Here is a 15,692-nt window from a genome sequence, read left to right on the forward strand (position 1 = left end):
GAGAAAAAGGGACATGCCGAATTTACAAATTTGCACACTGAATTAAAGATGCTTTGGAAGAGCTAGGAGAACAGAACCTATGAGCTGGTGAATATTACATAACACACACATATAATTTCCAACAACATTTTTTTTTAGATACTTATGTGTAAGGCACGGGTATTATCCTTCTATTTTTCAACTAGAGGCAACTAGGGAAAATTAGCTAATGAAAAAGTAATATGAACTTAGGTATGAATAAAATAGTATCAGTGGGTACTATTACACATTGAATTTTATAGCAAAGAATAGGAACTGTGTGTGTGTGTGTGTGTGTGTGTGTGTGTGTAGCAAATGTGGTGTACATCACTATATGTAAATAGGTATTCAACACAGGTTTACAATACATTACCAGTGATTACCAAATTTAATCAGAAACTCAGACTTGGCAACTTCACATACTACTGCACTGCACGTAAGACAATTAAAACAATGATATCATCATAATTATTAGTAGTAACAGTAATAGTAGCAACAACACTGTAAAGTTTTCTTTTTTTTTTTCAGGGCTAAAATATAAGTAGTAGGGGTGACTTGGTGGCTCAGTCAGTTGAGCATCTGACTCTTGGTTTCTGCTCAGGTCATGATCTCTTGATCATGGAGCTTGCTTGGGATTCTCTCTGTCCCTCTCTCTCTCTCTGCACCCCCATCCTCTGCCTCTCAAAATAAATAAATAAACATTAAAAAAATAAGAAGTAGGGGAACCTGGGTGGCTCAGTCGGTTGAGCGTCTGACTTCAGCTCAGGTCACGATCTCACAGTTCGTGAGTTGGAGCCCCGCGTCAGGCTCTGGGCTGATGGCTCAGAGCCTGGAGCCTGCTTCCGATTCTGTGTCTCCCTCTCTCTCTGCCCTTCCCCCATTCATGCTCTGTCTCTCTTTGTCTCAAAAATAAATAAACATTAAAAAAAATTTTAAAAAGAAGTAAACATGCACTCTTATTAACATGAACTATTATTAATTGCTAGAAGTTTTCTATGCACCATAAATTTATTACATAATTTAATCTTTAAAATAACCCTATGTGTTTCATAATGTTATTATTCTTCATATATTAGAAAATATTATATCCCATGATCTCTCATGAACAAAATTTCTGAGGTAAATGTCTTGCTTCTCTTATCTTTCTCAACAATAATTAATAATGGCTATCTAGAAGAAAGAAATTATTAAATGTTTTCTGGTGTGACTATTTCAAACACATATAGTTCTTTAGAATACATTTTGACAAATTATTAAATCTGTATGAAAGATGGTGTCTTATCACTTTATTTCCATTCAATAGGTAATATAATCCCTGACACACATAGGTGTTTAAAGTGGTTTTTACTTTGGCTTTCTGATGTCTCCCTACCCACCTCTTCCCATTTTCTATAATCACACCTCTCTTTTATAAATTTCTAATCATGCATAGGCTTGATGGGAGCTAGTTTAATTCCTACCAATGGAAAAACCAATAAAAGTAGATTCAGATTCTCCTCCCCAGCATATTAAGGCAACAAATGTATGCCTCATATTCAGTCATATATACCCTCTCTTGAAAAATCTTGAGAGAGTGACCATCTTCAGAGTGAAAATTTGAAAGCATTGACATAAGAGCATGAAAACATGAGGTCACCTTCACTGTAGTAACAGACCAGAGTTGGGGAGTCCTAGACTTTCTGGGGAATGAGTTCTGCTGCACTCCTTTCTGCATTTGCTATTAGTTTCTCAGGTAGTCTCCAAAGATAAGTAAATCAAACTCAGAACTGTTATGAAACATGATTTTATTCCATTAGAAAGGAGACAAGGATTAATTGGTAATTCCATTGTGGATTCATGGCTTCAAATGATTATATAATGTATCAATTTTCTGTTTATTTTAAAAATAAGAAATGTTTTAGTGGCATATGAACAATCTTCCTCCTAACATTATTTAGAGTAGAATTACTCTATTTCCAGGTGCTGAAGTTTGCTGTTTGATTGCCACACTTTTTTATGGATTATGGGAACAAGGCAGCAAAAATCAAGAAAGGTTATTCTAAAAAGTATAGAACATGCACATCTAACACACTGATACTTCTTTTATTTTTTAAATTTATTTATTTATTTTGAGAGAGAGAGAATACACATGAGTTGGGGAGAGGCAGAGAGAGGGAGAAAGAGAATCCCAAGCAGGCTCCATGCTGTCAGCACAGAGCCTGATGGGGGGGCTCGATCCCATGAACAACATCATGACCTGAGCTGAAGTCAAGAACGAATGCTCAACTGACTAACCCACCCAGGCACCCCGACAGTGATACTTCTTTTATACTAGCATGCCTAATGTCACCACTCTTCAGTATGCATCTGGCTTAAAAATATTAGAACAATACAGATAAGCTTTAACCTAAAAAGAATACACACCATCAAACTTCTCAAATACTGTATTTGAAAACCTATGATGTTAGTATATTAAGTTATTTCTTAACTACTCTATAACTCTTCCACACATTCATTTTACTAATTTTGATTACAGTTTAGTTAAGCATTAATCCACTTTTCCTATTCTGCTCCAAATTTTTGCATCTGAATTCAGATTAGATAAGTGTTAAAGCCACAAGAGAATCAATATCTAATATATTTCTGAATGTAGTCCTCAGCATTTTTATCTTGAATTAAAACAACTTGAAGTGTTCACAGTATCACCTTTAATCAAGTGTAACCGTAAACTACAAAGAATTTAAAATGAAATGAGTATAAGACATTTCACACTCCAAGCAGTCAGATGATAATAAGTTTCCACCTGTTAACATATTAATAACAGTGTTAAAGAGCACAGTGTGCCCGAGGTATTACAAGTCTGTGAAATTTTACATGTGTCAAAGAAACAGTTTGCTTGTTAGCAACTAGTTAGAGTATCAAAGCAGAGTGAAATCCATAGGGAAACCAGTTGTGTAATAAGGAAAAGGGGAAAATTTCATTTCTTGAATCATTCAAAACATCCCATAAAAAGCACTTGTATAATATAGCAAGGGTTGCACTCTGAAGGATATTAGATGACCTACAGTAATAGATCATTTCTAACCTGAATGTCTGTGATCAATATGTCATAATTTTAACGGTACACTCAGGAAGAAGAGACAAACGGACTGCTAATACCACAAGCTGAAGGGGTAATATGGCTAGGCAGAACATATGGAGAGATTACCTCATCATAGTAATAAGTTGGTTAAATTGGAGTTCAAAGATTATTTTACTTTCTTCCTAGAAGTTTTTCCTTTGTTTGAAAACACTGAAAGTATTGTAGCACTAAGCTTAAAATGTGAATACGAAAAAAACTAATCGGGCCAAGGTTGCCTAGGTGGCTCAGTCAGTTGAGTGTCCGACTTCAGCTCAGGCTATGATCTCGTGGTTCGTGGGTTGGAGCCCCGCATTGGGTTCTGTGCTGACAGGTCATGACCTAAAGCCTGTTTTAGATTCTGTGTCTCCCTTTCTCTGCCCCTGTCTCACTTGTGCTCTGCCTCTCTCTGTGTCAAAAAAATCATTTAAAAAATAATAAAAAAAATAAGCAGGCCAAACAGGGCATAATATACTTTGCCTACAAATTTTTAAAACATTATTCAACCTTAAAAAAAGGCCAAAGAGGGGCGCCTGGGTGGCGCAGTCGGTTAAGCGTCCGACTTCAGCCAGGTCACGATCTCGCGGTCCGTGAGTTCGAGCCCCGGTCAGGCTCTGGGCTGATGGCTCGGAGCCTGGAGCCTGTTTCCGATTCTGTGTCTCCCTCTCTCTCTGCCCCTCGCCCATTCATGCTCTGTCTCTCTCTGTCCCAAAAATAAATAAACGTTGAAAAAAAAAAATTTAAAAAAAAAGGCCAAAGATAAAATAAACATGCAACATTTTCATTAAGCTCTTTTATTGCTGAAAACTCAAAAAAAATGTTCATAAAAAGTACATTGATGTAAAATGTTCATAACAAGTATTTCTTTTGGTTTATCTTCTTTCTATTTTTAATGACTAAGGCACTCAAACAGAAAATCATGATACCTGTATTTAGTATAATTACTAAATATAATCTCTTATAATCTCCCAACATGTTGGCTTGACTATATCACACATGTTTCCTTTCCATGAACCATCCCCCAAAACAACAACAACAAAAAACAAAACAAAAACAAAAAAAAAACACTCCTAAAAAATCCTCAATTAAGAATTGCTTATCTATTAGCTGATTATCCATTGTTTAATCATTTGGGCTATTACTGATTTCTGATTAATATAAAGGATTGCGCTTCACAATGAGAAATGGAATTAGCCATGCATAATAGTAACATTTTTTACATTTATCTTCCAGAATAATATTAAAATTGTATAAAACCATGATGTAAGTAAAATAAGGCAAATTAGCACAGTAAACAGTAAAGAAATTGATGTTAAAAATAATCACAGTCTCCCTAAGAACAGAAAGGTGCCCTTAACTAACCTTCTACTGTGAATAAAGACTAAACTCAAAGTCTTCTGAACCAGTATTAGTCAATCCCAACGGCACAGAGGGAGAACCCACGTACCAACCAAATAATCAAGGAAACTCACAAGCAGTCATTATGCTAAGTACATGAAGGGAAGGTCTATATAAGGGCATTTTGTTCATGTATTTAATATACCAGCTTCCACAATTTAGATTGGGAAGAACTAACAGAAGCATGCTGATTGCATATCCACTATAGAATAATGAAAATTTGTACTTTGTTTCCTACAAGCAAAAACAGGAAAGTATATTCTTTAAACAACTATAAGTAGTTCATATAAAGCCACATGTAGAAAATGGAGACTGATATATATACAGTTTATTTACCCTAGTTAATAAGGGCCACACAATACCTACACAAATCTAAGGATAATAAAAGCTCAACGTTCATAATGAGGGCCGTGCCTAAATTAATTACCTAAATTATTTGCCTTTTCAAATGGTGTTCTGCTGGATATGGTTGGGCAGCACACTGTTGGAAAGAAAAAACTGTCCCACATGCAAACATGTATGTGAACTCCTGCTTGCACTCTTTAAAAAAAAAAAATATATATATATATATATATATATATATACACACACACACACACATATGCAATGATGTAATTTCATCTCATTAAAGGCTCAAGTTGTTTAATGCAAGTGGGCATGTGTCATTCTTTTTGGAGCACTCCATGTTTTTTAAAACAAGTCTGAGGATTTCTAATAAATTATGGAGTTGAAGATGCATCAGCTAAGGGTGAGGAAAATTTGTAATTTGCCAAAGCTAAGAGAAGGAACAATTACTCATACTTTGAATAAAACATTGGGCTCAGTACAGAGTCTAATGCAGGGCTGGGGCTTGAACTCACGAACCGTGAGATCATGCCCTGAGCCAAAGTCGGATGCTTAATTGACTAAGCTAGTCAGGCCCCCCAGAAAGATTTTTTTTTTTAATTTAAAGAATGGGTTATTTCTTCTAAAAGAAGTTAAATATAAAACCATTAGGGTATACTACAGTTTCCCTTATAAACTACTATATCTCATAAAAACACTGGTAAATGTACATGAACGCCATTGCCTTATTTTCTGCTTCATTTTATCAAGCTAAAACTATTGCCAAAAGACTGTATAAGACATAGATTAAACATATCATTCAAACCATTTGGAACTTAAAAAAAATTTGAATCAATTTCTCTCCTGAGATTTTTTTTACCCAGATAAACAGCCTCTGGCAAAAATAATTTTAAACAATCGCTACAGCAATTTTGCAGCTATTGCAAACATGTTCTGCCTAAACCAGAGTAATAACATGTAACTGGTATCTGTGATTCATTCTCCATACAAAACTGAAATGTATTTGAAAAATCACTCACATCATACTGTTTCCTTCTCATTACATAGAGACTACAACTCACACATACTGCCACGTGATAAAAGGACTTTTTGCAAACTGGCCCTTGTGTACTTACTAAATTTATATCTATCATTCACTACCTTCCTTTTTCGGATTCAACAACACTGGCTTTATAATTTGTCCTCAAAATTGCCAGACTTGATCTTACCTTAGCGATTTTGCCCTCACAGGTAACTCTGCCTGGTAGGATCTTTCTCTAGACCTTGATATAACCAACATCCTCTAGTATAGGATGAGGCTGATTTAATGGCCACATCTCTAAGAGGATTGTATTAAGTACAATACCTAAATAAGCATACCTACAGTCTTTGTCACTGCAATATGAGTTTTTAAAATAATGGAGGTTTTCACTATCTGAACTGATCTTATCTTTTTTCTCTCTCCATCAAAATATAAACTCTGAGAAGCAATTTGACTGATTTCTTCGTAACTTTATATCCAGTGCTTAGAAAAGCATCTGACTCATAAAACATATTAAATAATTATTTTGGGAGTGAATGACAATCACCTGCCTGGATTAATATATCATGAAAATATACATTTGGATTAAATTTAAAATTCCCAGAATGTATACAGTTAGCAATCTTAGAGTAAATGCGTTTTACTGATATACCTCTAGGATACATACTTTAACAACAACAACAAAAAAGGGTAACTTTATTCTTCATTTAAATAACATGTGCTTCTTTCTCATAGAAGTTCATATAATTTGATGGCCATAATAAAAAAACAATTTTTCTTACTCAGTTTTATTTGCAAGTGGTGTTTTTTGTTAATGAAATATAAAGTAATTCATGAAGTATCCAACTCCTAAGAACAATAATTTAGAAATCAGAATTTGTGATACAGAACAGACCTGGTGGGTATCTATTAATGACATGTAAATAAAACAGTAGATTTCCTTGATTGGCAGGAAAAAAATTAAGTTGTGTCCACGGTGGCCTGGCAAATACTCCTTGCATAGCATGACCAACGATATATTTTGTATATTAAATATTTTGTTCTTAATTTAGAATTCTAAAATGATCTCTGCATATCAAATTCTAATTATATAACAGTCCTTGCTCAATCTGGAATGTAGCTATTTTATACAAGTGCCAGCCACTGGAACATTTTTTGTGGTATGAGAGCCTAATTTTCAAGACAAGGCAGTGTGGATAGTGACAGGAATAAACAAAAAGCCATTAACATGATTCTTAAACATGTTCAAATATGAGGTATTATGAATAAAGCTTTTATCTTAATTTTCAGAAGAGTATAAACAAATGATTATAGAAATCTCTTTTCTTTGAAGTTCTTCCCATGATTGCTACCATGTGTGATTCAAAATAATTATTACTAAATGACTTCTAAAAGGAGGAGATAATATTTTGTGGGGGTCTTTACACATTTTAAAAAACCATATAATATTTGTTGGTGACTGAAATGTTATACATTTCAATAAATTTGTTCACTGATCCTCAAATACCTAAAGACTGCACTACATCATGAATGATTCTTTTATAAAAGTTTAGCCACCTATGAGTGGTAATCATAGTTTGATGTTGTCATCTATTATATTCTTGATAATTTTTGTATATTAACTTTTAATAGATCAAGTTAACTAGGTTTGACATCCCCTGCCACATATTTAAAAAAAAAAGATGCTTTCACCTAAGAAGTGGATATTGACCCTTTTTTAAATACAGACATAGGACTTGTATGTAGCTACTGTATAGTCATCCATACACATAAATCTCTCAAATTCAAGCAAAAGTAAAATTGCACATGCTATTTTCCAGCAACAGTGTAATCTGATTCATGTCCCACTTACTAATCTATTTTTTATGGTGGTTTGGGAGACAAACACTTATTGTAAATTGTCAAGTGCATTATCAATAAGTGTCACTGCAGCCACTCTTTTCTAAGTTCATTTAAAAATTTAATAAAAATATCCTGTTAGATTATTGGGTACAGTTATCTATTTGAAAACCAAATATAAGTGAGTAATAAATAGTCTCTTTCGAAGACAATGCAGGTCCTTCAAACTAATTATAGAAATCACAAATATATATAATTAAGTCTAAATCATGCTTGAGGGGTTTTTTTCCCTTTTTCTCTCCAAATGACATAAATCTAACTCAAGCTCTGTTTCTATAAGCTGTAACAGGGTTCATTCAAAAACTCTTTTAACTAGAAGTCAATAAATCTCAAAACAAAATGACAAGCTTTGATCATTCTTTATTCCTTTTGTACTTTTGTATTTGCTGCTTACAGCAGAAGAGCAGCGTTGTTGTTGTTGTTGTTGTTGTTAATTAAGAGAAAACAAAACTTTTGGTAAAATACCTTATACACTGCTAATTTATCAAGCACTTTTTGATTATGAAATGGGGCTTTTTCATTTCTCTCCACATCCATATTACTATCTCTCCAAACTGCCCTAAGTTACAGAGTTCAAGCTACTTTTCAAAACTGTTTTTTGTTGTGGTTGTTGTTGTTGTTATTTTTAGGGGCACCTTGGTGGCTCAGTCAGTTAAGCATCTGACTTCAACACAGGTCCATTCATTTGATCTCCCCATCAGGCTGTAAGCTTATACATCAGAGCCTGGAGCCTGCTTCAGATGCTTCTCTCGGTCTGTCTGTCTGTCTGTCTCTCTCTCTCTCTCTACCCCTTCCCTGCTTGTGCTCTGTGTCTCAAAAAATGAATCAGCATTTAAAAAAATGTTTCATCTTGTTTAAGTTTTTTTTTAATTTTATAAAATAACATACATAAAAGAAAGTTCATAAAATATCAATAATTAGCTTTGACACATTATTATATAGCAATTAGCCACATAATTATCACAGCACAGATGTCTGCAGTAAAGAAGAATCTTGCTTTTCCAACTCTACCTCTTCCAGATCACACCACATTTATATTCTCCCTTTACTTTTATTTCTTACTTCCCCTTTTATAGTTTTACTAACTGGGTGTGCATACTTAAAACATTAATGTTTATCTTTCTTTTGAGTTGTATAAAAAGTGTTTTAAGATTTATTGTTATAGCACATGGAGCTGTAGTTCACCAATTTTCACTAAAATAGGGTATTTTATACACACACACACACACACATATATATACACATATATATGTAAATAATATTTTAGTTGGGTTTGCTAAAATCTTTTATTAATTTTAATAATAAGCTTGTATATTTTCTAATTTCCAAGTAGATAATAGTATCATCCACTTAAATGAATGTTGGTATATTATTTTAAATGCCTTTAAATTTTATATCTTTCTCTTAACTGATTGCATTAAGACTTTAGAACAAAATTAAACAGTACTGGTGATACTGGGAACACATCTCTTGATCCTGTTCTTGATGAGAAAAAAATTTCATTTTTTTAGAGATTAAATATTAACTATGATGTCTTTTGTAAAGCTTTTGTAAATATCTTTTTAAAATTTTTTTAAGTTAAGGAAGTTCCCTTCTTTTCCTACTTTTTCTGCTGAGGTTTTTTTTTTTTTTTCCTTTTATTACAGATTTTGAATTTAATCAGCTTTTTCTTTATCCATTGAGATAATGTGAGTTTTCTTCTTTATTCTATAATGTGGTAAATTGTATTTACTGATTTTTCTAATGTTAAATCAACCATGGATTTCTGAAATAAGCTTCAAATGAGTATGTTTTGTGTTTGCTTTTTGCAGATATGGCTTTCTCAATTTTGCTTAATAGTTTTGAATTTATGACTATGACTAAGATTATGTAAAAATAGTCCTTTCCTATCCTTTCTTTGCTGGGTTTTAGCGTCAAAGTTTTGTCAGGCTAAAAACCAAAATGCAGAATAAGTATGTACTTTTTTGTTTGCATTTTTGGAAGTTTCTGAAATATGGGTATTTTTGTATATATCATGCACATTTGTTAGACACTGGTAGAGAAGTCAAATGGGCTTAAAAATTTGGGAAAGTTTTAATTACGGATTCAGCGTCTTTAAAAAGTGTATTAGGTATTCTATTTCTTTTTGTGACAATTCTGGTGTGCATTCCTACAAATTTCCCATTTTATTCAAATTTTAATTTTTGGCATACATTTTGTTTATAACTTACTTCTTTTTTTTAATGTTTACTCTAGAAGATCTAGAGTATTTTTTATGCTTTTCAATCCTGATATAGTTATTTTTGTCTTTTATTAATTTTGTTCATTCACACCAATGATTTATCATAAATCTATTCAAAATAATAGGGCATTTTTTCCTTTCATTGCATATGTTTGTGATATAAATAAATATATATGCTTGTATAAATTTCTACTAATTACTATAGCTTTATTAGTTCTAATTTCTATTCTTAATTATCTCTATCCTTTTATTTTCCTTTGGCTTTATATTGCTTGGGTTCTAACCTCTGAAAATAGATACATGCATTAAGCAAAAGCTTCTTTTTTTTTTAAATATGAAATTTATTGTCAAATTGGTTTCCATACAACACCCAGTGCTCATCCCAACAGGTGCCCTCCTCAATACTCATCACCCACACTCCCCTCCCTCCCACCCCCCATCAACCCTCAGTTTGTTCTCAGTTTTTAAGAGTCTCTTATGCTTTGGCTCTCTCCCTCTCTAACCTTTTTTTTTCCTTCCCCTCCCCCATGGTCTTCTGTTAAGTTTCTCAGGATCCACATAAGAGTGAAAACATATGGTAACTGTCTTGCTCTGTATGATTTATTTCACTTAGCATCACACTCTCCAGTTCCATCCACGTTGCTACAAAAGGCCATATTTCATTCTTTCTCATTGCCAAGTAGTATTCCATTATGTATATAAACCACAATTTCTTTATGCATTCATCAGTTGATGAACATTTAGGCTCTTTCCATGATTTGACTATTGTTGAAAGTGCTGCTATTGACATTAGAGTATAAACGCCCCTATGCATCAGCACTCCTGTATCCCTTGGGTAAATTCCTAGCAGTGGTATTGCTGGGTCATAGGGGAAATGTATTTTTAATTTTTTGAGGAACCTCCACACTGTTTTCCAGAGTGGCTGCACCAGTTTGCATTCCCACCAAGAGTGCAAGAGGGTTCCTGTTTCTCCACATCCTCGCCACCATCTATAGTCTCCTGATTTGTTCGTTGTAGCCACTCTGATTGGTAGGAGGTGATATCTGGGTGTGGTTTTGATTTGTATTTCCCTGATGAGGAGCAACATTGAGCATTTTTTCATATGCCTGTTGGCCATGTGGATGTCTTCTTTAGAGAAGTGTCTATTCATGTCTTCTGCCCATTTCTTCACTGGATTATTTGTTTTTCGGGTGTGGAGTTTGGTGAGTTCTTTATACATTTTGGATACTAGCCCTTAGTCCAATATGTCATTTGCAAATATCTTTTACCATTCCATTGGTGGCCTTTTAGTTTTGTTGATTGTTTCCTTTGGTGTGCAGAAGCTTTTTATCTTCATGAGGTCCCAATAGCTCATTTTTGCTTTTAATTCCCTGCCTCTGGAGATGTGTCAAGTGAGAAATGGCTGCGGCTGAGGTCAGAGAGGTTTTTTCCTGCTTTTTCCTCTAGGGTTTTGATGGTTTCTTGCCCCACATTCAAGTCCTTTAACCATTTTGAGTTTATTTTTGTGAATGGTGTAAAAAAGTGGTCTAGTTTTATTCTTCTGCACGTTGCTGTCCAGTTCTCCCAGCGCCATTTGTTAAAGAGTTTGTCTTTTTTCCATTGGATATTTTTTCCTGCTTTGTCAAAGATTAGTTTGCTATAATTTTGTGTGTCCAATTATGGAGTTTCTATTCCATTCCATTGGTCTATGTGTCTGTTTTTGCACCAATACCATATTATCTTGATGATTACAACTTTGTAGTAGAGGCTAAAGTCTGGGATTGTGATGCCTCCCACTTTGGTCTTCTTCTTCACTATTACTTTGGCTATTCAAGGTCTTTTGTGGTTTCATACAAATTTTAGGATTGCTTGTTCTAGCTTCGAGAAAAATGCTGGTGCAATTTGATTAGGATTGCACTGAATGTGTAGATAGCTTTGGGTAGTATTGACATTTTAACAATTTTTATTCTTCCAATCCATGAGCATGGAATATTTTTCCATTTCTTTATATCTTCTTCAATTTCCCTCATAAGCTTTCTATACTTTTCAGCATACAGATCTTTTACATCTTTGTTTAGGTTTATTCCTAGGTAATTTATGATTCTTAGTGCAACTGTGAATGGGATCAGTTTCTTTATTTGTCTTTCTGTTGCTTCATTGTTAGTGTATAAGAATGCAACTGATTTCTGTACATTGATTTTGTATCCTGCAACTTTGCTGAATTCACGTATCAATTCTAGCAGACTTTTGGTGGAGTCTACCGGTTTTTCCATGTATAATATGTCATCTGCAAAAAGGGAAAGCTTGACTTCATCTTTGCCAATATTGATGCCTTTGATTTCCTTTTGTTGTCTGATTGCTGATGCTAGCACTTCCAACACTATGTTAAACAACAGCAGTGAGAGTGGACGTCCCTGTCGTGTTCCTGATCTCAGGGGGAAAGCTCTCAGTTTTTCCCCCACTGAGGATTATATTGGCTGTGGGCTTTTCATAAATGGCTTTTATGATGTTTAAATATGTTGCTTCTATACCAACTTTCTCGAGCATTTTTATTAAGAAAGAATGCTAAGTTTTGTCAAATGCTTTTTCTGCATCGATTGACAGCATCATATAGTTCTTATCTTTTCTTTTATTAATGTGATATATCACCTTGAATGATTTACAAATGTTGAACCAGCCCTGCAGCCCAGAAATGAATCCCACTTGATCATGGTGAAAAATTCTTTTTATATGCTGTTGAATTCGATTTGTTAGTATCTTATTGAGAATTTTTGCATCCATATTGATAAGGGATGTTGGCCTATAGTTCTCTTTTTTTACTGGGTCTCTGTCTGGTTTAGGAATCAAAGTAATGCTGGCTTCATAGAATGAGTCTGGAAGTTTTCTTTCCCTTTCCATTTTTTGGAATAGCTTGAGAGGGATAGGTATTATCTCTGCTTTAAATGTCTGGTAGAATTCCCCAGGGAAGCCATCTGGTCCTGGACTCTTATTTGTTGGGAGATTTTTGATAACTGATTTAATTTCTTCGCTGGTTATGGGTCTGTTCAAGTTTTCTATTTCTTCCTGTTTGAGTTTTGGAAGTATGTGGCTGCTTAGGAATTTGTCCATTTCTTCCAGGTGGTCCAGTTTTTTGGCATATAATTTTTCATAGTATTCCCTGATAATTGCTTGTATTTCTGAGGGATTGGTTTTAATCATTCCATTTTAATTCATGAATTTTATATATTTGGGTCATCTCCCTTTTCTTTTTGAGAAGCCTGGCTAGAGGTTTATCAATTTTGTTTATTTTATCAAAAAACCAACTCTTGGTTTCATTGATCGGCTCTACAGGTTTTTTTTTTTTTTTTTGGATTCTAAATTATTTATTTATGCTTTGATCTTTATTATTTCTCTTTTTCTGTGGGGTTTCGGGTGTCTTTGCTGTTCTTCTTCTATTTCCTTTAGGTGTGCTGTTAGATTCTATATTTGGGATTTTTCTTGTTTCTTGAGATAGGCCTGGATTGCAATGTATTTTCCTCTCAGGACTGTCTTTGCTTCATCCCAAAGCGTTTGGATTGTTGTATTTTCATTTTCATTTGTTTCCATGTATTTTTTAATTTCTTCTCTAATTGCCTGGTTGACCCATTCATTCTTTAGTAGGGTGTTCTTTAACCTCCATGCCTTTGGAGGTTTTCCAGACTTTTTCCTGTGGTTGATTTCAAGTTTCATAGCATTGTGGTCTGAAAGTGTGCATGGTATGATATTAATTCGTGCATACTTACGAAGGGCTGTTTTGTGACCCAGTATGTGATCTATCTTGGAGAATGTTCCATGTGCACTTGAGAAGAACGTATATTGTGTTGCTTTGGGATGCAGAGTTCTAAATATATCTATCAAATCCATCTGATCCAATGTATCATTCAGGGCCCTTGTTTCTTTATTGATCCTGTGTCTAGATGATCTATCCATTGTTATAGTAGGGTATTAAAGTTCCCTGCAATTACTATATTCTTATCAATAAGGTTGCATATATTTGTGATTGTTTTATACATTTGGGGGGTCCCATATTCGGCGCATAGATATTTATAATCGTTAGCTCTTCCTGATGGATAGACCCTGTAATTATTATATAATGCCCTTCTTCATCTCTTATTACAACCTTTAGTTGAAAGTCTAGTTTGTCTGATATAAGTATGGCTACTCCAGCTTTCTTTTGACTTCCAGTAACATGATAGATATTTCTCCATCTCCTCACTTTCAATCTGAAGGTGGCCTCAGGTCTAAAATGAGTCTCTTGTAGACAGCAAACAGATGGGTCTTGTTTTTTTTATCCATTTTGATACCTTGTGTCTTTTGGTTGGAGCATTTAGTCCATTTACCTTCAGTGTTATTATTGAAAGATATGGGTTTAGAGTCATTGTGATGTCTGTAGGTTTCAGGCTTGTAGTGATGTCTCTGGCACTTTGTGGTCTTTGCAACATTTCACTCACAGAATCCCCCTTAGGATCTCTTGTAGGGCTGGCTTAGTGGTGATGAATTCCTTCAGTTTTTGTTTGTTTGGGAAGACCTTTATCTCTCCTTCTATTCTGAATGACAGACTTCCTGGATAATGGAATCTCGGCTGCGTATTTTTTCCATTCATCACATTGAAGATTTCCTGCCGTTCCTTCCTGGCCTGTCAAGTTTCAGTAGATAGGTCTGCCAGTACTCTTATGGGTCTCCTTTTGTAAGTTAGAGCTTGCTTATCTCTACCTGCTTTCAGAATTTTCTCTTTATCCTTGTATTTGCCAGTTTCACTATGATATGTCGTGCAGAATATCAATTCACGTTACGTCTGAAGGGAGTTTTCTGTGCCTCTTGGATTTCAATGCCTCTTTCCTTCCCCAGATCAGGGAAGTTCTCAGCCATGATTTGTTCAAGTACACCTTCAGCCCCTTTCTCTCTCTCTTCCTCTTCTTGAATTTGTATTATACGGATATTGTTCTGTTTGATTGCATCACTTAGTTCTCTAATTCTCCCCTCATACTCCTGGATTTTTTTTATCTCTTTTTTTCTCAGCTTCCTCTGTTTCCATAATTTTATCTTCTAATTTACCTATTCTCTCCTTTGCCTCTTCAATCTGTGCTATGGCTGCCTCATTTTATTTTGCACCTCATTTATAGCACTTTTAGCTCCTCATGACTATTTCTTAGTCCCCTGATCTCTGTAGCAATAGATTCTCTACTGTCCTCTATGCTTTTTTCAAGCCCAGCGATTAATTTTATGACTATTATTCCAAAATCTTGTTCCATTTTATTGCTTAAATCGTTTTTGATCAATTCGTAGCTGTCGCTACTTCCCAGAGTTCCTTTTGAAGATAATCCTTCTGTTTTGTCATTTTGGGTAGTCCCTGCAGTGGCTCCAAACTGCAGGGCACTTCCTCTGTGCTGTTGGGAGTAACTTGTGTTGGTGGGTGGGGCCGCAGTGAGACCTAATGTCTGTCCCCAGCCCACTGCTGGGGCTAGTCAGACGGTGTGTTTCTTATCTTCCCCTCTCCTAGGAGCAAGACTCACTGTGGAGTGGTGTGGCCCCTGTCTGGGCTACTTGCACACTGGCAGGCTTGTGGTGCTGCTTTGATGGGACCTGGCGTATTAGGCGGGGTGGATCTGCAAGGTGTACAGGGGCAGGAGGGAAGGCTTTGCTTGCTTTGCTCTAGGTGGTCCCCTGAGGGAGGGGCCCTGCAGCACCGAGAGGGA

Source organism: Prionailurus bengalensis, chromosome A1 (assembly GCF_016509475.1).
Source record: "Prionailurus bengalensis isolate Pbe53 chromosome A1, Fcat_Pben_1.1_paternal_pri, whole genome shotgun sequence".
In the NCBI taxonomy this organism is placed as follows: Eukaryota; Metazoa; Chordata; class Mammalia; order Carnivora; family Felidae; genus Prionailurus; species Prionailurus bengalensis.